At 52.8% G+C, this 23,544-nt stretch overlaps 1 long non-coding RNA gene across 1 annotated transcript; it reads left to right on the plus strand.

Moving 5' to 3' along the window:
• Positions 1 to 444: 444 nt before the first annotated feature.
• LOC144737886 (uncharacterized) lies at positions 445 to 23,233 on the plus strand. Its single transcript, XR_013589098.1, has 4 exons — positions 445 to 751; positions 11,477 to 11,555; positions 21,166 to 21,281; positions 22,970 to 23,233. It is a non-coding gene; the product is annotated as an uncharacterized LOC144737886 (long non-coding RNA).
• Positions 23,234 to 23,544: the final 311 nt, after the last annotated feature.

Here is a 23,544-nt window from a genome sequence, read left to right on the forward strand (position 1 = left end):
GTACATTGTGTTACGAACGGCTCTCAGGAACGGAACCCATTCGTAAGTGGAGGACTGCCCGTGTATAAGTTAAGAGACAACGAGCGAGTGCATTTGCTATTACATATGAGCATAGTCTCATATTTTGAATGAGAACATTTGTCTTATTATAATGTTATCAGGATATAAATGTGGCTCCAAACACATCTCCGTGCACGCATGACCGGGCACGGCCATGTCCTGGGTTCGATCCCGCGCGCGTGGCTTGTGGCTTCTGGGTTTAGTTCAGCAGGTGAGAGTGCAGCTCTGACAGCCACTGCGCTCACAACCATTGCTCAAACTAAACCAAACTATTTACATGGCTACCTAATGAAGGCCGCCTTTGTTTCCCTCGTGGCGATGTTTACACACCACACCAGAATTTCATTTAAGGCTTAATAGATTTAGGGGAGGCCCAGGACCGGTTCAAAAATCATCACTTGGTGGTGGCCGTGAGCGGAAATCGAACTGTGGTCGTCGGGTTTGGAGCAGAGCACGCTAACTACTACACTATCGCTCACCCCGAAACACACGCACACTCGCTCACACATCGCCCTGCTCTTGGCTGTGGTAAATAACAACACGGCGATTTTTCCCCGAGAGGAAATTGAATTTCTCACCGACTGAGTGACGCATCTGGCTCGACCGCACGCCGTTGCTAACAGCGGCTATTGGGAAGGAGCTGCAGCTTGGAGCAAGACGCCAGCGCAGACAAAACGAGCGCTGCGCGTCCGTATGTATATTGTGTGTATGTTGTATGTATGTTTTATGTACGTGCGTTGATCTTCTTTGGCACCGTACGTAGCCAACCGTGCTCATCGGTTGTGCAGGGGAAGGACAACAAACTAAAGACGAAAGCAGTTCTAAAGCAATGAGTCGTCAATCTTTTTGATTTAAAGTGCATAGCTCCAGTGGCTTCCTAATATCGGAAGGAAGAGCGTTCCAGACGGCTGCAGTCGCGCGATGCGGTGACCTTTCTCTATTCGATGGCTAGCCAAAAGCGTAGTCTATAGTGTAGTGTATGTCGTGTATATTGGTGTAGTATATAGTGTCGTGTAGTTTAAATAGCATCTGAAAGCGTGCGATGCGGTGATCATCTTTGTTCGATTGCTATCCAAAGTCCGCTACTGCGAGGTTGAATTGAGTTCGTTTGATGTTTTATGCTTTTTGACGAGATCAGCGAGGTATTTTGGTTCATTTGTGGCAAGCACTTTGTGTGTGTGTAATGAGTGCGGTGTTGTCCACCCATCTCCTTCATAGGCGTTACTCGCTACGAGCGCACACTACAAATATATGGCAGGCGTTAGGGTCGGGATTAAGCCCACAATCTACTGCATACCAGGCGATGTAGTTAACATCTCACCACCGTGGCGCCAAAAATGTCTGCTGACCACTCAGCCTCCCCACCCCTCGTGACAAAACACATTCACTGCTCTCTCTAAATACCAGCAATATAACAGGATTCATATTACTGGAACATCCTTATAGCTGTGTTTTTTCACAACTATAGTGATATATTTCTTAGGGGGGGCATTCAGATATTTGGGTTCAGGCAGTTTTATCAGGGTAATTTACCGCACTTCGTTTTTTTATTATTACTAAATATAGTGTTAAATTATTATTCACGTCTGAAACAAAAGTGTCTAAACATGTTCATTATGGACATCTGTGACAAAAAGAGCTTTAAGGCTAATCGGATTTCCTCCTGCAGTGTAAATTAAGATTCTGATTCTGAACCTGTGTTTGTATCTGTAGCCGGTCTGCCCTCTCGTCCCGTGTTCGTAAATCTTTGCTAGGGGGGACAGGTAGGCTAAATAGACAGCAGCAACAATAACAACAATAACAACAACAATACAACGAATACAGTTCTGAGACAATGATTCGATGTACTCTGCGTTGTGGAGGAAACTCCACAACAGCTGAGCCACCAGTGGTGGTGGTTGTTTGTGAAACGGCATAACTTTTTTTCAAAAGTCGTCTTCAGAAGGGATATTGCCTATCTGCAATAGTGGATCAGACACACATCGAATGAGGGCACAGACTAAATAATTAATCTGTCAGCAGTAACGACATCTTGTCCAGCTGCGGCTGGGTAAAGTACGCGTGAAGCAAATGGAGTGACGTGACAGTGGCGGTATTAACATGGGCAGTACCAAGTGTAGAAAGTTATCACTGAAAGCCTATGAAACAGAAGTTCCTAGGGCCTACAAGAACATTCATCCAGGCCTGAGCTAATGTCACATGTGCAGTTCACCAGCACAAAGTCCACGCAAATCTAAATTGGGGACGTAGCTCGTACTCTGCTTTGGACGTGGGGGCTCGTGGTCCAATCGCTGATCACCGTTGGCATTCACTTACATAATAATAAAAAACACCTGCCTACCCGTAGCTGTGATCAGAGTGCACACTTATACGTGTGATTAATCACAGGTGAGCTCATACCCAGCTACACTTCCATTGAAAGTGTTTTTCAAAGCGAGGCTTTTCGCTGACGTGCAGTGAACGTGGGGCGCCGCAGTGACGAGTATTTATCCCCCTTGCCTGGTTTGCAGTAGGCCGTGGGTTGGATCCTGACTAACGATTCCCGTTGTATATGTAGTGGGTTCACTGATAGACACACTAACTCAGGAGGCAATACTTTTATTCTACAACCACAACGGGATAACTATATAACCGATAACCACCACGGGTAACTACATAACCGGTAACTGCCACAGGATAACTATATAAACGGGTCCGGTCAGTCGGCACACTGCCTGACCCACGATGCCGAGCACGAAGACCGAAGACCCAGGGGAAGACGTAGCACGGCGAGTACCATTCCAGCAGACAGCCCCGGTGCAGCCTCGGAACCTCTCTTTTATACCCCCCAACGTGGCCTGGCCACGCCCCCTTCTGGAACCTACCAGAAGGTTCTGGGCCATACACCACGTGTCCCTTCTGTCACCTTTGGCCCACTTCCCTTACCCTGGCCTATCACGTGCCCTTGCCAGCCAATGGGGCTGCTACGTCGTCAGATGCCCCTATCTGCCAGTCACCAGAACTATGCCCCTTTGGGACCCTTTCCATGACAGAGAAAGCTACTTCACTCCCAGTTCCCCTCTCTATCAGTAACTGGCGCTCGGTGCCAAAGTGACCTATTATATGTCACTACATATATTTAGAGTTTGCATCTTTCTATTCCTCTCTTCCTGTCTCTCGGGTCCTCCGGTTTTTCCTTCCAAATTTAGAATCAACATGCCATGTAGATTATTTGGCTTCTGTAAATGTCCACATGACAAGTAACTTAGGTTGAACTGCTATCATTTGTGATGGCCATGTGAGCTCACACCGGGCTACATATCACAGCCACTCCTGGGTTAGGGGACCGCACCTCTGAGAACCACTGCGCTAGAGAAACAGACACGCGGGCAGCGGTCGTGCAGAGCAATGTCGTTCTTCTGCACCAGTCCCTGGAGACAAGAACACAATGCAACGCAAGCACCAACTGTTTCATGCTATGCTTATGTAGTGGTGATACGCACTGGGGTAGCGATCAGGTGCCAGCGCGTTGTGATTGGATGTGTGTGTGGTGACGCGCGCTGACGGTGAGGGATCAGGGGTCAGCGCGGGATCGTGGGTTGTGTGGTGCTGATTGGCTGGGTGCCGGTGACGCGCTGGTGTGGGAGTGATCGGGTGGCAGCGCGGCGTGATTGGTTGGTGAGTGGAAACACGCGTTGGGGAAAAGAGGATCGTAGAGATAGCGCGTTGTGATTGGTTCACTAAGAAGCGATGCTCGCATCGAGGTCCGCATCCGCTCCGTCTCCCGGGAGGAGGGACTATATAAGGTGATGCGCACAGGCGCACGGGGAGAGTGTAACCAGCGAAGACTGAAGACGGGAGGAAGAGATAGGGCCCTGCGGTACCTAGTCCCACTGTCCTGTGAGGACCGGGACTCTTTGTAACCCAGAGGCGGAGTGTAGGGTGAGCATGCAGTGTCAGCATGCAGAGTGTGTAGCCAGGGCCTAGAGTCTACACGAGACGAGTGATGTGGGTGTAGCCAGAGGCATAGGGTCTACACGAGACGAGTCTACATGAGAAGAGTCTACACGAGACGAGTGATGTGTGTGTAGCCAGAGGCATAGGGTCTACACGAGAAGAGTCTACACGAGACGAGTGATGTGTGTGTAGCCAGAGGCATAGGGTCTACACGAGACGAGTCTACACGAGACGAGTGATGTGTGTGTAGCCAGAAGCCTGGAGTCTACACGAGACGAGTGAAGAGTGTAGACAGAGGCGGAGGGTCTACACGAGTCAAGTACAGTGTGTTATAAGAAGAATAGGGGTTATGAGTTGTACCGGTGTCGGGTGACCGTACTCGGAAGAATAGAGACCAGACGTTGTATCGAGATAAGCGAAGATTTAATAAAAGAAGTGTGTTACCCGTCAAGGAGTTTCCTGCCGTCATTTCCAATACTTCAACTGGCGTCAGAAGTGAAACTGTCTTCCAAGCATGGATACAAGGAAGACCAATCGGACCCACGGGATTGACCGCGAGGACAACCTTGACGACCCGGGCCAGCTGCCGTCGGGGGGTGAGGACGAAGAATGGCCCACGCTGCAGGATCCGCCGGCGGCGCCGGAGGAGCGGCGGGGGACCGAGGTCGTGCTCCGGGAGGCGCACTCTCGTCTGGCGGAGCTGCTGCTCGCCGCCGCGTCCATCCTAGCGGAAATCAGCTCGTCGGCTGGAGTGGAGACGGCGGCGGACATTCTACAGGGTCGCCCCGCAGATTCCCGCCAAAATGACTTGGCGATTCCCGCCATTTCATCGGCGTCGGCTTTTGGCGGGAACGGCGACCGCCACGTGGCGGCGGTTCTCCAAGCGCGCCCTCTTACGTCATCGACGCGCGCTGCGGACCGCCATCAGTCGTCCGCCATTGTGGCCGCCATCTTACACACCGACGGGGCGGCGGGAAGGAACCACGACGTGGAGGACGACTTCATTTTTCAACAGCGCCTCCCCGCATTGTCAGCCTTCAAGGCGGAAGGCGGGGACTGGGGCCAGTTTCAGCGCAGGTTTTTGGCGCATCAGGAGATGTCTGCCTGGTCCGATGCTACGGCGCTGCGGGCACTGCCTGCCATGTTGGACGACAACGCGCTCGCGGCCTTCATGTCAGCTCGGAGGTCGGACCGCTCCACGCTTAAGGCAGCGCTGGGTCTCATGGCCAGGGTCTACGGACCTCCCTCGGCGTGCCGCCATCATTTTTATGCGAGGCGGAAGGCGGACACGGAGACCGCGCTCGCCTATTGCACGGCGTTGCTGGCTCACGCCGATGCTGCATTCCCTCGGATGGACGAGGAGGGCCAGGATGCAATGGTTTTGGAGCAGCTGCTTAAGTTGGCGCAGGATCTGGGGGTCCCCATCAACACGGCCGACGAGATCGACATTTCTTCCTTACGGGTCGCTACGAGTATACAAGCGCACGAGGCCCTTCAACGCAAACAGGGGATCGTCTGCAACGCTGCCGTGGCCTCAGCTCCGGGTTCGGTGATCACCGAACCCCAAGTCGTCAGTCCGCGAGAGGAGGCGTTCACCGCGGGACGACCGGGGGACTGGAGGTCGGGGGGTCGGTCGCCTCTGCGATCGGCCCGCAAGCTGGAGCAACCGAGATCACCGGCGACCCTCATCACGTGCTACAACTGCGGCCTCCGGGACCACGTGGCGTCCGGTTGCCGCGCTCCCCGTCAGCGCGCCATGGGATCTCGGCTGGACGACGACCAAGGCCCCAAGGCATCCCTACAAACCCCGGCAAGTCGCGGCACCTCACATGCTCGGCCCACACACTCGACACGCATGGGCCGTCGCGGGGCGACGGAAGAGGGCCGGTTAGGGTTCGGGGATTCGGTTCGGCGAGGGGGTTTCGGCCGGGACCGGAGAGACATTGAGTGGTCGGAGTTGGGGCATAGAATTGTGGCTGCTTCAGCGGGTTCATCCGTCGTTGCGGGTTCTATTGATGGGGTAGAGGTCAGGGTATTGGTGGACACGGGGGCGTCGGCGACTATTATATCTGACCTCATTTATAACATTCTCCCCGTCCAGTGCCGTCCGCTGCTCCCAGTGGATGTGCCATTTTTCGCCGCAAATGGGGGATCGTTGGGCATTATCGGTCAGATTAGGGCGTCCATTTGCATTGGAGATATCAAATTGTCGGGACCCGTTTTCGTTTCGTCTTCTTTGGCGGTTCCTTGTCTATTGGGCACTGATTTTTTGGCTAAGATACCCATTAAAATTCTAATCGATCAGCGTTGCATTGAACTACCTTCGGGTCGCCGTATTTCATTTTTGACGAGCCCTACTGAGATTCGGACGGCGTGCGCCACGATACAAGCATTGGCGACGCAGACCGTGCACGTGCCCCCGGGTTCACAGATGTTAATTCCCCTCCGGTTGCGGAAACCATGGGTGGAGGGGACTTCGGAACAAGGCATGCTTTTGGGTCCTTCTAACAGGGCTGTCGGGGGGGTCGATTTGTCGGTGGCTCACACTTTGGGTCGGGCGGACAAGGATCCGTTTGTGATGGTTTTAAACGCTGGATCGCGGCCAGCCATCATTCAGCAGGGTACCGTGCTGGCTCACGCGGCGCGGGTTCCTGCGGAGGAGCGGCTGGTTGCGCACGTTGATCCGAGCCCCACGCAGAACATTGAACCGAGGGAGGACCTTGAATGGGTCCATTCGCTGTGCGCGGGCTCGGACGATTTGTCAGGGGTGCAGTTGGGTGCGCTGCGCGAGTTACTAATGGAATTTTCTGATGTGTTCAGTAAACATAAATAAGACATTGGGTGTACGGATTTGGTACGCCACCACATTGACACGGGCGATGCGGCACTGGTCAGGTTAAATCCCTTCAAGCTGAGTCCTGCTGAAAAGGAACATGTTCAGTCGGCCGTTAACGATATGCTTGAGGCCGACATTATTTCGCCTTCATCCAGTCCGTGGGGAGCACCTATTGTGCTGGTTAAGAAGCAAGACGGGTCGTTGCGATTTTGCGTAGATTTCCGTCGCCTGAATAAGATCTCTGTGGCTGACGCGTATCCGCGCCCCAGGATGGACGAGTCCCTCGATGCATTGTCTGGTGCGCGATATTTTTCGACTCTTGATTTGTTATCGGGATTCTGGCAGTTGCCACTCGACGAAGAGTCTAAACCTAAGACAGCATTCCGGACTCCAGGGGGCCTGTTCCAGTTTAACCGGTTACCCATGGGACTTCACTCCTCTCCAGCGACGTTTCAGCGCCTTATGGAGTTGGTTTTGTCGGGCTTGCAATGGGAGACGTGCTTGATTTACCTTAACGATGTCATTGTTTTCAGTAAAACATTTGAGGAACACCTCCAGCGATTGAGAGGGGTGTTCTTGCGAATGCGATCGGCTAAATTGAAATTTAAACCGGCCAAATGCCACCTTTTTCGTAAGTTCGTTAGATACTTGGGTCACATTGTCGACTCTTCAGGGATCTCTACCGATCCCGCAAAGACGGACTGTGTCAGTTCATGGGCGACACCCACGTCAGTTGCAGACGTGCGCAGTTTCATCGGGTTTGCTTCGTATTACCGCCGATTCGTTGAGCACTTCGCCACTATTGCAAAACCCTTGCACGCTCTAACGGCGAAGGGTGTGAAGTTCCAATGGGGACCGGAAGAGGAGGCCGCGTTCTGCGCCCTCCGGGACGCCTTGGTGGGTGCCCCACCCTTGCGTTATCCGGATTTTGCGAGTCCCTTCTTGCTAGACACGGATGCTAGCAACACGGGCATTGGGGGGGTACTGTCCCAGGTCGTTGGGGGAGTCGAAAGGGTGGTCGCTTATGGTAGCAGGGTGTTGTCTCCGGCGGAGCAGCGCTACTGCGTCACCCGTCGTGAACTGCTCGCCATTGTTTTTTTTGTACAACAGTTCAGACCGTATCTCTATGGGCGTCACTTTACGGTCCGGACGGACCACGCGGCGCTACAGTATTCATTGAGGGTCGCCCAACCCTCAGGCCAATTGTCACGGTGGTTGGAAGTCCTCCAAGACTATCAGTTCACGACCACATACCGTAAGGGGTTGCGACACACAAATGCCGATGCTCTGTCGCGATTGTTGCCTTGTCAGAAATGTGCGTGTCTATCGGGATCGGCGCGCTGTAAACCGCCGGTTGTGGAAGATAAGGGGGCATTGGCTGCGACTGCGGGCGCGCCAATCGGGGATGTCCCCGCTACCTCTCAGGATCGGGACTCGCTGCTCTCACTGTCGCTGGGGGAGTGGGGCCGCCTCAAAATGGCGGACAGCTCCCTGCTAGCATTGCGCCGCAGGGTGGGTGGTCCTAAAGAGGACCAGGAGCGAACTGGCTCCTATGTACTTAAACAGGGCATGTTGATGAGATGGGACAGTTTGTCCCGGCGGCATGCGCTGGTGGTGCCTTCTGCTGTAAGGGGGGAAGTTGTTTTGGCCGCACACGAACGCCTCTTGCATTTGGGAGTAAACAAAACGCTTGCCCTGCTTCAGCGGGACTATTATTGTCCAGGAATGGGGAGTGACGTGGTAAATATTCTGAAGGGGTGCGTTGAGTGCGCCAGACGGAAACCACCGCCCGTGCCAGCTAATCCACCGCTGCAATCTATTCAGGTCTCGCGCACTAACAAGCTCGTTGCTCTCGATATTCTGGGGCCTTTTCCAGTCACGCCTAGAGGGAATAAATACCTGTTGGTGGGGGTCGAATATTTCACCCGGTGGCCTATGGCGTGGCCTCTCGCCAACCAGTCGGCAGCGGCCGTGACGGACGCCTTTGTCCAGGGCTATGTCCTGGACAAGGGGGCTCCCGAACGCTTGCTGACCGACCAAGGTAAAAAAATTTCGAGTAAATTGTTGCAAGAGGTGTGCGATCTGTTGGGTACGAAAAAGGTGCGTACCTCCCCGTACCACCCGCAGACAGACGGGATGGTGGAGAGACTTCACAAGACTTTGACTTCTATGCTGTGCCAGCAGGTGTGTGAGGCACATGTAGATTGGGACCTGCAGGTCCCGGGGGTCCTTGCCGCATATAGAATGGCCCCCCATGCAGCGACGGGGTTTTCCCCATTCTATTTGATGTACGGTCGGGAAGCCGACCCGCCCATGGAAACGCAGCTTGGCCTGTCCGCTCCACGAACCAATTCTAAATTGGCAGAACACATTAAATTCAATATTCACAAGCTAACAGAGGCAAGGGAGGCCGCACGGCTTAATTCGCGGGCTCGCCAAATTGCTAATGAACGGTTGCGGGCACGGAAGGTGTCCGTGCACGAATGGAAACCTGGTGACAGGGCCTGGCTGCATTGCCCTCAGGCGCCCTTGGCTACGTCGCCTAAATTGTTGAGGCCATGGCGGATGCCCGTGGAGATCGTGCGCGTTGCACGGCCCCAGTGCGTTCAGATAAAATGGGGAAAACGACGGTGGTACATCCACCCCTCCCGACTGAAACCGTTCTCGCCTCCATATGGCCTCCCATTGTGTCGTGAGGGCCGAGCATGTGACGTGACCGACGACCCTAAGGGGGAAATGTCTCTGCCTGATCCTCACATGTCTCCGCCTGATCTGCTCCCAGGTGTCTCGGAACTGACAGCTGCCGACCACCGGCGGCCGGATCTTCGCGGCGGGGCCGGCCCTTTCAGGCCCGTCCCACGCCGTCTAGAGCAGCCGGAGCCGCCGGACGGTCGTCAGTGTCCCGTCCCATATGACGGACCGGCCAGACGGACTCGCGCCAGGTCGCACTACTTTGTTTGACCTGCCACGTGAGGAGTCGAGGCAGTGGGAGCGCCTCGTCACTTCGTTTAGTTGCAGAGACGCTGGGCGCGTTCAGTTTCTAGAAATCGTTTTTATTATGTTGTTCGTCGGGCTGTATATAGCTTCTTATAAGGTGTTGTGTGTGGTATTGTTAACTTTTCTTGTGTTAATTGTCAAATTGTACATAGGTTGCTGTTGTGTTGTTGTTGCTGTGTTACGGGGCACACTGGGGGGTTTTGTTGTGTTAACGATGTGGGAGGTTGTTGGTTAGCAGCCGGGACGGCTGTGAGCTATGTGGGGGGGGGGTGATGTAGTGGTGATACGCGCTGGGGTAGCGATCAGGTGCCAGCGCGTTGTGATTGGATGTGTGTGTGGTGACGCGCGCTGACGGTGAGGGATCAGGGGTCAGCGCGGGATCGTGGGTTGTGTGGTGCTGATTGGCTGGGTGCCGGTGACGCGCTGGTGTGGGAGTGATCGGGTGGCAGCGCGGCGTGATTGGTTGGTGAGTGAAAACACGCGTTGGGGAAAAGAGGATCGTAGAGATAGCGCGTTGTGATTGGTTCACTAAGAAGCGATGCTCGCATCGAGGTCCGCATCCGCTCCGTCTCCCGGGAGGAGGGACTATATAAGGTGATGCGCACAGGCGCACGGGGAGAGTGTAACCAGCGAAGACTGAAGACGGGAGGAAGAGATAGGGCCCTGCGGTACCTAGTCCCGCTGTCCTGTGAGGACCGGGACTCTGTGTAACCCAGAGGCGGAGTGTAGGGTGAGCATGCAGTGTCAGCATGCAGAGTGTGTAGCCAGGGCCTAGAGTCTACACGAGACGAGTGATGTGGGTGTAGCCAGAGGCATAGGGTCTACACGAGACGAGTCTACATGAGAAGAGTCTACACGAGACGAGTGATGTGTGTGTAGCCAGAGGCATAGGGTCTACACGAGAAGAGTCTACACGAGACGAGTGATGTGTGTGTAGCCAGAGGCATAGGGTCTACACGACACGAGTCTACACGAGACGAGTGATGTGTGTGTAGCCAGAAGCCTGGAGTCTACACGAGACGAGTGAAGAGTGTAGACAGAGGCGGAGGGTCTACACGAGTCAAGTACAGTGTGTTATAAGAAGAATAGGGGTTACGAGTTGTACCGGTGTCGGGTGACCGTACTCGGAAGAATAGAGACCACACGTTGTATCGAGATAAGCGAAGATTTAATAAAAGAAGTGTGTTACCCGTCAAGGAGTTTCCTGCCGTCATTTCCAATACTTCACTTATGTGGATGTATTTAATAATTATTATTATTTCATTTCAAATAACGTAATTCATGCAATTGCATCCCACAACGCTGCACATCTATTATCCAGTTCCGTACAAAAAGACGAAAATAAAACCCCACTACTTATCAAGTTAATGCGTAAACAATGAGAAAAAATGCAGATAACAAGAAAAAATAATTCGTTCTCAATGTAGTGCTGTAGTGGAGTGTATAATCGCGTAGTGTATAATAGTGTAGTGTGTTGTGTAAATTAATGCAGAGTATAGTAGTGCAATATGTAGTGTAAAGTGTAGTGGATAGTCGTGTAGTGTATAGTAGTGTATTGTAGTGTAAAGTGCATATAACTGGTCACAACAGGACCCTGTGTGTTGTGCTTGCCCTGTCCTCATCCCTGTCTCTTGTAACCCGCCCTAGGAGCTCCCAACCATGAACCACCGCGAGTCTGCCTTCCTCGTAATGGTAATGGTGGTGGCGGTGCACGTGACTAACTCAGGTAAGAAAGATGGAGTGGAACGTTCGTGAACAACAGAATTCACGCGCGTGCGTGCTCTCCAATGCGATAGTAATGGTCGCGCCCAGTGCCGGATTATCCTAGTAGCAAAAGTAGCTATTACATATGTAGTAGCTACGGGCCCCTCACTTTCAAGGGCCAGCGCTAAATACTTTCAAGCTTTCAATTCCGGTTCAGTGATTCTGCACTTGCTCTATTACTATAGTACTACACTGCCCTCAACTTTTATGAACAACTGGGTGTTTAAGGTTAGCGATTTGTTGTAATATATGGCTGTATAGCAATTACAATTACTTTACTATGAAAGTAAAAAATGTGTTTCAATATTTATGTTTTTATTTAGGGCCCCTTTATAACATATGCTACAGGCCCCGCACGAGGTTAATCCGGCACTGGTCGCACCCATACCATGGTGGCTAGGAGATGTTAATTGCCTCGCCTGGTATACAGGAGGTCGTGGATTCTTTTCCGATCCTGACGCATGCTGTATATTTAGAGTTTGCGTGTCTCTCTGATCATCATCACGATGACTAGGAGATGTCAACTACCATGCCTGGTATGCAGGATTGTCGTGGGTTCGATCCCGACACTGATGGCTGCTATATAATTGGAGTTTGCATGTCTCTCTCTCAGGGCAGGCCCTAGACTAGCTGCCAGCAACTGGCGCCCGAGGCGAACCATGCAATCAGCGCCCCCACCCCCAAACTCCAAAGAGATGTTAACTACCTACCTGGTATGCAGGAAGTCGTGGGTTCGATCCCGACCCTGATGGCTGCTATATATGTGGAGCCTGTGTCTCGCTCTCTCTTATCATCATCACGGTGACTAGGATATGTTAACTACCTCGCCTGGTATGCAGGAGGTCGTCGGGTCGATTCAGACCCTGACGCCTGCTGTATATTTGAAATTTGCATGTATCTCTTTTTCCGTGGTGGACCTTAACTGGTAAAATCATATCTAAAAACACATATCAGGCCCTGTCGTCCGCGGTGAGACCACAAGGCTTGCATAGCGGCTCCATTACTTTGTGCAACAGGCAGGAGTTGTGTCGGCCGTGTCACTCATAGCAACCACGCGCATTTTGATGTGGGGCATGGGTTGTGAGTTAGAAATAGGCTACACACACCTAATAAGTTCCGTTCAGTCATAGCATCATTCGTTTCTACTGTAGATTAATGATAGAGCTGTATTTATATCAATACTTTGTGATTAAAATAAGCCGAGTTAAGAGTGGTGGTGCAGTGGTTGTATGTACGTGTGTATGTATGTTGAGCCTCTTTTGCACCGTACGTAGTTAACTGTGCTAATCGGAGGTGAGGGGGAAGAACAACAAATGAAATGCAAAAATGTGTTCTAAAGAATTTAGTTGTCAATCTATATCATGTAAAAGTGCACACCTCCAGTGACTTCCCAATATCGGAAGGAAGAGCATTCCAGACGGCCCCAGAAGCACATTCCAGACGGCCCCAGAAGCACATCTGAAAGTGCATGATGTGGTGTACATCTTTGTTCGATGGAGAGCCAAAAGCTGCCACTGCGAGGATGATCGGAGTTTGCGTGATGGTTTATGCTTTTTGACGAGATCAGCAAGGTATTGTGGTTCATTTGTGGCAAGCGCACTGTGTGTGTGTAATGTAGTAACTCGGCGGGAGACGACTTCACGGGTAACACACTCTTTATTTTACCAAACTCGATCACAGGTGACTAACACCTACTTTGTATCTCGGGTGACAAACACCCACTTAGTATCTCGGGTGACAAACACCCACTTAGCTACTCGGCGACTAACGCCCACTGAGCTACTCGGATGACCAACACCCACTTAGCTACTCGGCGACTAACGCCACTGAGCTACTCGGGTGACCAACACCCACTTAGCTACTCGGCGACTAACGCCACTGAGCTACTCGGGACACTCCCTGCCCGGGGTATCCGTCTTGACTGTGGGTCCCCAGCCCGACCCACGTGGGCGTCGGACCCCGGGTCCCACAGCCTCGCCTCCGAGCCACACAGGGCCCCGGTCCCCACAAGGACGGCGGGACTAGGGGTCTCGGGGCACTAAGTCTTCAGCTCCGTCTTCGGGTCTTCAACTGGGTAACTCTCCCCGAGTGCTCTCGCGCGTCCCCCTTTATACCCCACCTGCGGACGTCGCTGCGAGCACCCATCTTATTCGACCAATCACTCGGCGCTGGCTACGATCCTGTTTTCCCACATCTCATCGTGCCCAACCCCGCACCCCGCGCCGCCCCGTGATCCATCACTGTCACAGTCGGCGCACGTCAACACCACCACTACATCACCCCCTACCACATAGCTCGCAGCCGACCCGGCTGCTATAAAATATACAAACCGCCCTGTGTGCCCCGTAACACAACACAACAACAAGAACAACAACTAACGTAACAACACAACACGACGCGAACACTACCATCCGCAACCATCAACCAATGCCACCGCGACAATAGAACAATATATACAAACCGGCGAGTGACAATAGCAATGTGTATGCAGAAAGGAAAATAAATGGAAAAAAAAAATTTTCTTTCGACTCGTGCAGTGTCCCATTCTTTCCGAGCGTCCCTACAACGGGACATTACCCCGGCAGAGGGGAACACCGGGCGAGCTCGGTGTTGAGAAAAAACGTCTTCATGAAAATTGTTGTGCCCTAGCCCGAGTCCGCCTTGCCGGTCCGTCGTACGGCACCAGACGCGGTTGAACGTCCGGTGGTGCCGGCGGTTCAGGAAGACATCGGCCAGGCATCGAGGACCCGTGCGTGCCGCGGGGTTCAGGCTCCCGACGGTCAGCAGCCGTCAAGCCCGAGGCACCTGGGGGTGGCTCAGGTGGAGACACGTGAGGATCAGCCTGCGACACCTCCCTCCCCGAGTCGACGGTCACATCACACGCCCGGTCGTTACGGCACAGAACGGGGTCACACGGTGCCGCATAGGGCTTCAGTCGGGAGGGGTGCACATACCAACGGCGTTTTTCCCATTTAATCTGTATACTCTGGGGTCGTGCAACCCGCACAATTTCCACCGGTCCCCTCCAAGGTCTCAACAACTTGGGGGACGTAGCCAACGGTGCATGTGGACAATGCAGCCAGGCCTTATCGCCTGGTTTCCAATCATGCGTATGCACCCTCCGCCCATGCAATCTCTCGTTCGCAATTTGCCGCGACCGCGAATTCAACCTCGCCGCCTCCCGCGCTTCAGTCAATTTGGCGATATTAAATTTGATGTGGTCTGCCAATTTAGATTTTGCACGTGGCTGGGAAATCCCCAGTTGGACGTCCATGGCCGGATCGGCCTCCCGCCCATACATAAGAAAAAATGGGGAAAACCCCGTCGCCGCATGAGGGGCCATTTGATAGGCCGCGAGTACCCCCGGCACCTGTAAGTCCCAATCAACCTGATCGTCGCAGACCTGTTGGCACAACATAGACGTAATCGTCCTGTTCAGACGCTCAACCATCCCGTCAGTCTGCGGGTGGTAGGGGGAAGTACGCACTTTCTTTGTACCCAACAGGTCGCACACCTCGCGCAACAAAACGCTCGAAAAATTCTTTCCTTGATCAGTCAGCAAGCGTTCGGGGGCGCCCTTGTCCAAAACATAACCCTGGACAAAGGCGTCCGCCACCGCTGCAGCCGACTGGTTGGCGAGCGGCCATGCCATAGGCCATCGGGTGAAGTATTCCACGCCAACCAGCAGGAACCTATTTCCCCTTGGTGTAGCAGGAAAGGGCCCCAAGATGTCCAACGCAACCAATTCGTTTATACGCGAAACTTGAATGGATTGCAGCGGTGGATTAGCTGCCAATGGTGGCGGTTTCCTTTTGGCGCACCCTACGCATCCCTTAAGAATATTCGCCACGTCGTTACCCATCCCCGGCCAATAATAGTCTCGCTGGATTAGGGCGAGCGTTTTGTGAAAACCCAGATGCATGAGCCGTTCATGAGCTGCCAGAACGACCCTACCCCGCATAGCAACAGGCACAACGAGCACGTGACGCCGGGACATGTTGTCCCACTTCATCAAAAGGCCCTGTCTGCACACCCAGGAACCGACCCGCGCATCCCCTACCTCGGGAGCGCCAACTTTCCGACGTAGCGTAAGTAGGGAGCTGTCGGACATTTGGAGACGGCCCCACTCAATGAGGGGCAACGACAACAGCGAATCCCTCCCCGTGGGGGCGTCGACTCCCGGGGTGTCAGTGGTGGCGAGCGCAACTCCCGGGGTGCCGGCGACCGGGGGTTTGCACCGCGCCGATCCCGACAAACATGTGCAGTCCGTGCACGGTGGCAACCGCGACAAGGCGTCCGCATTTGAGTGTCGCAATCCCTTGCGGTAAATCGTCGTGAATTGGTAGTCCTGAAGGACCTCCAACCATCGGGACAATTGGCCCGATGGCTGTGCCACGCGCATAGCGTATTGTAGAGCCGCATGGTCCGTACGGACCGTAAAATGACGGCCGTAAAGATACGGCCTGAATTGCTGTGTAAAAACCACAATCGCTAACAATTCACGACGAGTTACGCAATAGCGTTGTTCGGCGGGGGAAAGAACTCTACTACCGTAGGCGACCACCCGTTCAACCCCCCCGACCACCTGTGAGAGCACCCCCCCGATACCCGTGTTGCTGGCATCTGTGTCAAGCAAAAACGGTTGTGTGAAATCGGGGTAACACAAGGGGGGAGCCTGCACCAAGGCGTCACGAAGGGAGCAGAACGCAGCCTCCTCTTCCGCCCCCCAGTGAAACCCCACGCCCTTAGCCGTCAAAGCGTGCAGGGGCCTGGCTATGGTGGCAAATTGCTTGACAAAACGACGGTAATAGGAGGCGAAACCAATGAAACTGCGAACCTCCGTGACCGAGGTTGGCGTTGGCCATGAGCTGACGCAATGCGTCTTAGCAGGGTCCGTCGAGATCCCTGAACGACTCACGATATGGCCCAAATACCTGACCGATTCCCGAAGCAGAAAACATTTAGCCGGTTTAAATTTAAGCTTAGCGGAACGCATCCTGAGGAACACCGCTCTCAGTCGCTGGAGGTGCTCCTCAAAAGTCCGACTAAAGACGATGATATCGTCGAGATAAATCAAACAGGTATCCCATTGGAGGCCCGACAAAACCAATTCCATGAGTCTCTGGAACGTGGCGGGAGCGGAATGTAAGCCCATGGGCAAACGGTTGAATTCAAATAGGCCACCAGGTGTCCGGAAAGCGGTTTTAGGTTTAGACTCGTTATCGAGTGGCAATTGCCAAAATCCGGAAAGCAGATCGAGTGTGGAAAAAAACTGTGCTCCCGCCAAGGCATCCAGCGACTCATCCATCCTGGGGAGCGGATACGCATCCGCCATCGAGATTTTGTTTAAGCGGCGGAAATCGACACAAAACCGCAAGGACCCGTCCTGTTTCTTTACTAGGACAATAGGAGCACCCCACGGACTAGAAGAGGGCGAAATGATATCGGCCGCCAACATATCATTAACCGCCGATTGCACATGCTCCTTCTCGGCTGGGCTGAGCCGGAAGGGATTCTGACGAATAGGGCCCGCCAATTTGATGTCACCAATGCAAAGCTAGCTATGTGGTGGCGCAACAGGTCAGTGCAGCCGATATCGTACTTATGTTTGCTGAACACGTCAGCAAACTCGAGTAGCAAACCCCTCAATGCTTCCAATTGCACCTTGGACAAGTTAGCAGAACCGGCACACAACGAGTCCAACCACTCAGTCCCCTCATCACTTGGAGGACGCGACTTGACAGTGAAATCTGCTTGAGCCACGAGCCGTTCCTCAACGGGTAGCGGCGCGGCGTGAGCCAGCACCGTTCCCTGCGCAATTACGGCCGGCCGCGACCCTGTATTCAGGACCATTACGAACGGCTCACTGTCCCCTCTCACCATGGTTTGAGCAACCGCTAAGTCGAGGCCCCTTCTGGCCCTGTTAGACGGCCCCAACAGCACTCCCTGTGCCTCCGCACCCACCTCGAGTGGCTTCCTCAACCGAAGGGGTACTAACATTTGCGATCCCGGGGGCACCCGTACAGTGTGAGTTGCCAGCGCCTGCACCGTCGCACAAACCGTGCGCATTTTGGTAGGGCTCGTCAAGAACGCAACGCGCCGACCTGACGGAAGCTCAATGCAGGCCTGATCTATAAGAATTTTGATGGGCATTTTGGCCAAAAAGTCCGTACCTAGCAAACAGGGAACGGCCAGCGATGATGATACAAAAATAGGGCCCGCCAATTTGATGTCACCAATGCAAATAGTCGCCCGAATCTGGCCGATGATCCCCAGGGAACCCCCATTCGCCGCATAAAATGGCACGTCTACTGGCAGAAGGGGTCTACTTTGGACGGGAAGAATGTTATAAATAAGGTCCGAGATGATGGTGGCCGACGCACCCGTGTCCACAAGCACCCGGACCTCAACCCCGTCAATAAACCCCGTTACCACGGACGACCCGGCCGACGCAGCCACGATCCTGTGGGCCAATTCGGACCACTCAACTGCTTGCGGGCCGTGTACGGACCCCCCTCGCCGAAGTGAACCCCCGGCACCCAGCCGCGAACCCCCCACCGCCAAGCGGCGACCCGAATGTGCCGTGTTTGTGGACCGAACGTGTGAGGTGCCGCGACTTGCCGGGTTTTGTTGGGATGACTTGTGGGCCTGGTCGTCGTCCCGACGTGGTCCTGTTGCGCGCTGACGCGGGGCCCGGCACCCGGCTGCGACGTGACCCCGAAGGCCGCAGTTGTAGCAGACGACGGACGTCGTAGGTTTCGGTTGCTCCAGCTTGCGGGGTGAACGTGTGGGCGAACGACCTCCCGTTCTCCACTCCCCCGGACGCGATGCAGCGAAGGCCTGCTCCTGATCCGCAGCTGGCTGAGGTTCGGCGATCGTGGCGGCCAGTGCCGCGTTCCCCGCCCATTTGCAGACGACCCCCGGCTTGCGTTTGAGGACCTCGTACGCGTGAATGCTCGTGGCGATCGCCAGGGAGCAGATATCCATCTCGTCCGCCACATTGATGGGGACCCCCAACTCGTGGGCCAACGCCAGCTGCTGCTCCGTCACCATGGCGTCCTTCCCCTCCTTATCCATGCGGGGAAAAGCTGCGTCCGCCAAGGCGAGCAGTGCCGTGCGATAGGCGAGCGTCGTTTCTCCAGCCACCTTCCGCCGATCGTAGAACTGGTGGCGACACGTGGAGGGCGGTCCGAACACCTTCGCCATCAGGTGTAGTGCGTCCTGGAGCGTAGAGCGGGACGACCTTGCAGCAGATGTGAAGGCTGCAAGCGCGTCGTCGTCAAGCATCGCTGGCAACGCACGCAGGGCAGTGGTGTCGGACCACCCCGACATCTCCTGATGAGCGAGGAACCTTCGTTGGAAGGCTCCCCAGTCGCCCCCATCCGCCTTGAACGCCGACAGCGCGGGCAATCTTTGCTGGAGGACCCGATCGTCGTCGACGTCGGAGAGATTTTCCCGCGCTCCGCTGTAGTTGTGTAAAATGTCGGCTCGGTTGTCAGGCGCAAAATGGAGAGCTCCGGCGCGCGCTGATGACGTGGGCTGCGCTGAGCGGAGGTGTCCGGCCACGTGGCGTCCGTGTTTCCCGCCAATCGATGGCGGCCCTTCAAAAACGGCGGCAACTTCCAGACTTTTGGCGCGAAGCGCCTTTTGGCGGGATTCCTCCAACGTCGCTTCCTCCACCAACCCCGCAGCCGTTTTTCCGCTCGCCGGAACGGAGATGTCAGCCAAGACAGCGGCGGCGGCGAGTAGCAACTCCGCCAACCGGGAGTGCGCGTCTTGGAGGCTGGTGTCGGCGGCAAGCGGAGCGTCGGCCATCACCGCGAAGTGCTGCATCGGCGGCAACTCCTCGTCCTCTCCTCCCGAGGTTGGTGTCCCCGGTACGCCGTCGTCGTCCCGACCTCGCTCGTGGGTACGGGTAGTCTTCCTCGTGTCCATACTTCTTGAAGACAGGTTTACTTCTGACGCCAGTTGTAATGTAGTAACTCGGCGGGAGACGACTTCACGGGTAACACACTCTTTATTTTACCAAACTCGATCACAGGTGACTAACACCTACTTTGTATCTCGGGTGACAAACACCCACTTAGTATCTCGGGTGACAAACACCCACTTAGCTACTCGGCGACTAACGCCCACTGAGCTACTCGGATGACCAACACCCACTTAGCTACTCGGCGACTAACGCCACTGAGCTACTCGGGTGACCAACACCCACTTAGCTACTCGGCGACTAACGCCACTGAGCTACTCGGGACACTCCCTGCCCGGGGTATCCGTCTTGACTGTGGGTCCCCAGCCCGACCCACGTGGGCGTCGGACCCCGGGTCCCACAGCCTCGCCTCCGAGCCACACAGGGCCCCGGTCCCCACAAGGACGGCGGGACTAGGGGTCTCGGGGCACTAGGTCTTCAGCTCCGTCTTCGGGTCTTCAACTGGGTAACTCTCCCCGAGTGCTCTCGCGCGTCCCCCTTTATACCCCACCTGCGGACGTCGCTGCGAGCACCCATCTTATTCGACCAATCACTCGGCGCTGGCTACGATCCTGTTTTCCCACATCTCATCGTGCCTCACCACCCACGCCGCGCCGCCCCGTCATCTGTCACTCCCGGCGCGCGCGTCCACACCACGCCCACAACGCGTGCCCAACCCCGCACCCCGCGCCGCCCCGTGATCCATCACTGTCACAGTCGGCGCACGTCAACACCACCACTACATGTGTAATGAGTACTCGGCGAACACCGTGACTGACAGTGGCATCAACGGCATTGGCAGTGACGGCCTCCTCAACCGCGCGTGACACTTTTATGTCTTCAATCGTTTCCCCCAAATGTGTTATCAGTGTAATATCACGAGATGCGCAACCTCACAGCTACCGCAAAAATCCCCCTTGAAAGAACATCTCACCCTCACAATAGGGGGCAGCACTTCCCCACCCACTCTGCCACCCAGAGTAATGTTCGTCAGTAAACCCTCTCTCGATGCGCGAGCGTTACATTCTTGAAAATTTCTCGCAATTCAGAATTTTCCGAATCCAGAAACCTTGGTTCCATTTGGGGGAAAATGGGGGGAATGTTCCTGTTAGAGTGAACATTGGGTGGGAAATTGGAAAAGTTTAATAACAATGGCTAAAAAAACTGCACAGAACATGTTTCTATTACCTTTGACGATGATTATTATGATTTGACAATGGTTCAAAAAATGTATAACCGAATCAAGTGTAAGTACGTATAAATTAAAAAATGCACAATAGCGAGTTCAGGACACAGCGGACCGTTTCAAATGTAGTAAAATGCTGCGGTCTGTCGGAACTTTCATATAACTCTCAGTTTGGTAGGTTCGTGAAAAGGGAATTAATATGCATTTAGTAATTCGCGAATGTGCGAAACAAATTTTTCCATAAGCTTGCGCATACGGAGGGTTATACTGTATTAATTTCCCAGAGATGGTATTTTGAAAAGGTATCTGTGTATGTGTGGAGATGGCATGGTTTGTTGACGCTTCCAGGCTGCTTATATACAGCCAGTTCAATGTTGACGGTCTCTGCATTCGTTTTGCACATTGGTATGTATGTAGCAAATAGCCCCATTCAGCACATGGCGGCTGTCGAAGGCGAAGATGTGCTCTTTAACTGTTCGACATCGTCCACAATAGACCGCTTGCGATGGAGATATGGACAGTCTAATACAACGGTGAGTATTGCAATATCTCTCATTACACGTGGTGTTACCTATTTAGCACACTTTAGTGATTATCAGCCCAGTGCAATATCCGTCTGTATTGCTACACAGCGTGAATATACTAGTGCAGAGTGTGCCGTATTTAAAATAATGTTAAGAAATACATTACGAGTAAATGGTCTTAGGCCAAGGTTCCTTTTAGAGATCTCTCTCGTTAGTCTAAGCCCGTGTTTCTTAACCTTTACTGCACCCCTGCTTTTTAATCGTTAAACATGTATACTGTTCATGAATACATAGGTTTGATGAAACAAAGTAGTTGCAATTACGTGCCCGTGCCTAATTTGTCTGTCGATGATTTACCTTCGAAAACAACCTGGGCATGTCTCACACCCCTAGAAAGAGCATCTCGCACCCCAGGTTAAGAACCACTTGCCTAAGCTGTCCAGAGACCCCATTCAGAGATGGGGGTCCGTTAGCAATGTTACCACGAACTCTGTGGCTTTTTGGCAGCAGCTGGTGGTACGGACATCAAGATGGGTTGACCTCCAACTTCCTTTGGGCTCAATGATAGCGAGACAGAGTTACTTCTAGCAGCACTAAAGATCAACTGCCCCCTGCTTGCCAGCGCTCCCAGGCCCAGGGATGGTGGGGGAGGAGGGATTATGGGGGCAGTTATCTGTATTGTAGTGTATAGTATAGTATAGTGTAGTCTGTATGTGTGTGTGTTGAACTTCGTTGGCACCGTACAATGCCAACCACGCTAATTGTAAGTGCGGAGGAAAGACAAAAACTAAAACACAAAAAATGAATAAGTTGTCAATCAGCCGCATTTGTTATAACAAATGGACATGTGTGAAAAAGATCTCCATGGCGCATCGGATTTATTCTGTCTAAATAAATGTTTTCATTCTCTTAATGTTGCTGGCTACATTCATAATTTGTGCAAAGCTTTGACATCGCCATTAATATCAATGCTAGTTTAGAGGAGTGATTCTCATTTGTTGTTAGCTCAGCTTTCTACAATTTCAGAAATGTAGCCCAATGTGCCCTTTTGAAATCAGAGCGATGTCGAGATTGTGTGTCACGTGCTACTTTAACCTCTAGGAATCAGGATTGCAAATCGCTGTTTACTGGACTGCCCGAATAGCTTCTTGATTGACTCCATCTTGTGCAAAATGCGGGCTGCTAGGGGTTCTTGGTGGACAAGGTGAATTAAGATCAAACATCCCCCAGTGCTCAGAGTTCTGCAATTGGCTACCAAGTCCCTGGTTTTGCATGTCAGTCAAAATACGTCTGTTAACGCAAGGGGATTTTTTATTGCTGCGAGGTGCGCAATGTAAAAGAATATACATTCAAATTTTACCGATGTTTTATAAGCGTTAAAAATAATAAGTCTGGCAACTGATATAGTTGCGTCAATGTTTTACTTGTAAAAATCTAAAAATATTAAGTTGTCGATTTTAACCCCAATCCTTAATAAAATCTAGGGATGAAATACGTTTTCTTTTTTACACAATTCAACGTTACTTCCCAACAGACGTTGTGAATGGCTCAATCTGAATTTAACAGCAGATTGCCAATAGAGCTCTTCCGCATAGTTTTCGGGAGAGTGTGATGCCAGCCTACTGGTACGAATAAACAAACACTAACGTGCATCAATTAATAACATTGCTAAACGTGTAATAAATATTGTTCCACAGATATTATTTCGTAGCAATCAATCTGTCACACCCTGCAACCCACTTTTCTGCTACGTGGTTTTCTCTGGGAACCTGAGCAGTGGAAATGGCTCCATCACTCTGATTTCAGTCCCAGTGAACGCGAGTGGAATGTACCTCTGTTTTCTGGAAACAAGCACAGCTGATCATCATCATGGCATGGTTTACAACTTGACGGTAACCTCTAAAGGTAATGTCACTAAGCTTGAGCTATAATGAAACTCACTGTAATAAAACTACACACGCTGTGGTTTAAGTTTCCAACTATTTTTTATGATGCATCGATTAATATATCTTAACATCACGAAACATTAAGATTATTTGTGTGTGCAAGAATCGATTGTTTACCTGCATGTGTGTGATCTATGTATTCAGCTCACTTTTCCCTGGAGATACTAGAGACCGCTATATTCCCCAAATGAAAATAAAATTGATTCCTGAATGAAAATCGCGAACCTTTGAATCACAACAACACATCACACTATTACTCTTCATAATCACCATTGTATTTCTCTCTCCCAACGTTAACTCAATTGCACTGCAAAATCTCAAATTCG

Source organism: Lampetra planeri, chromosome 75 (assembly GCF_965212315.1).
Source record: "Lampetra planeri chromosome 75, kcLamPlan1.2.h2, whole genome shotgun sequence".
Taxonomy (NCBI): domain Eukaryota; kingdom Metazoa; phylum Chordata; class Hyperoartia; order Petromyzontiformes; family Petromyzontidae; genus Lampetra; species Lampetra planeri.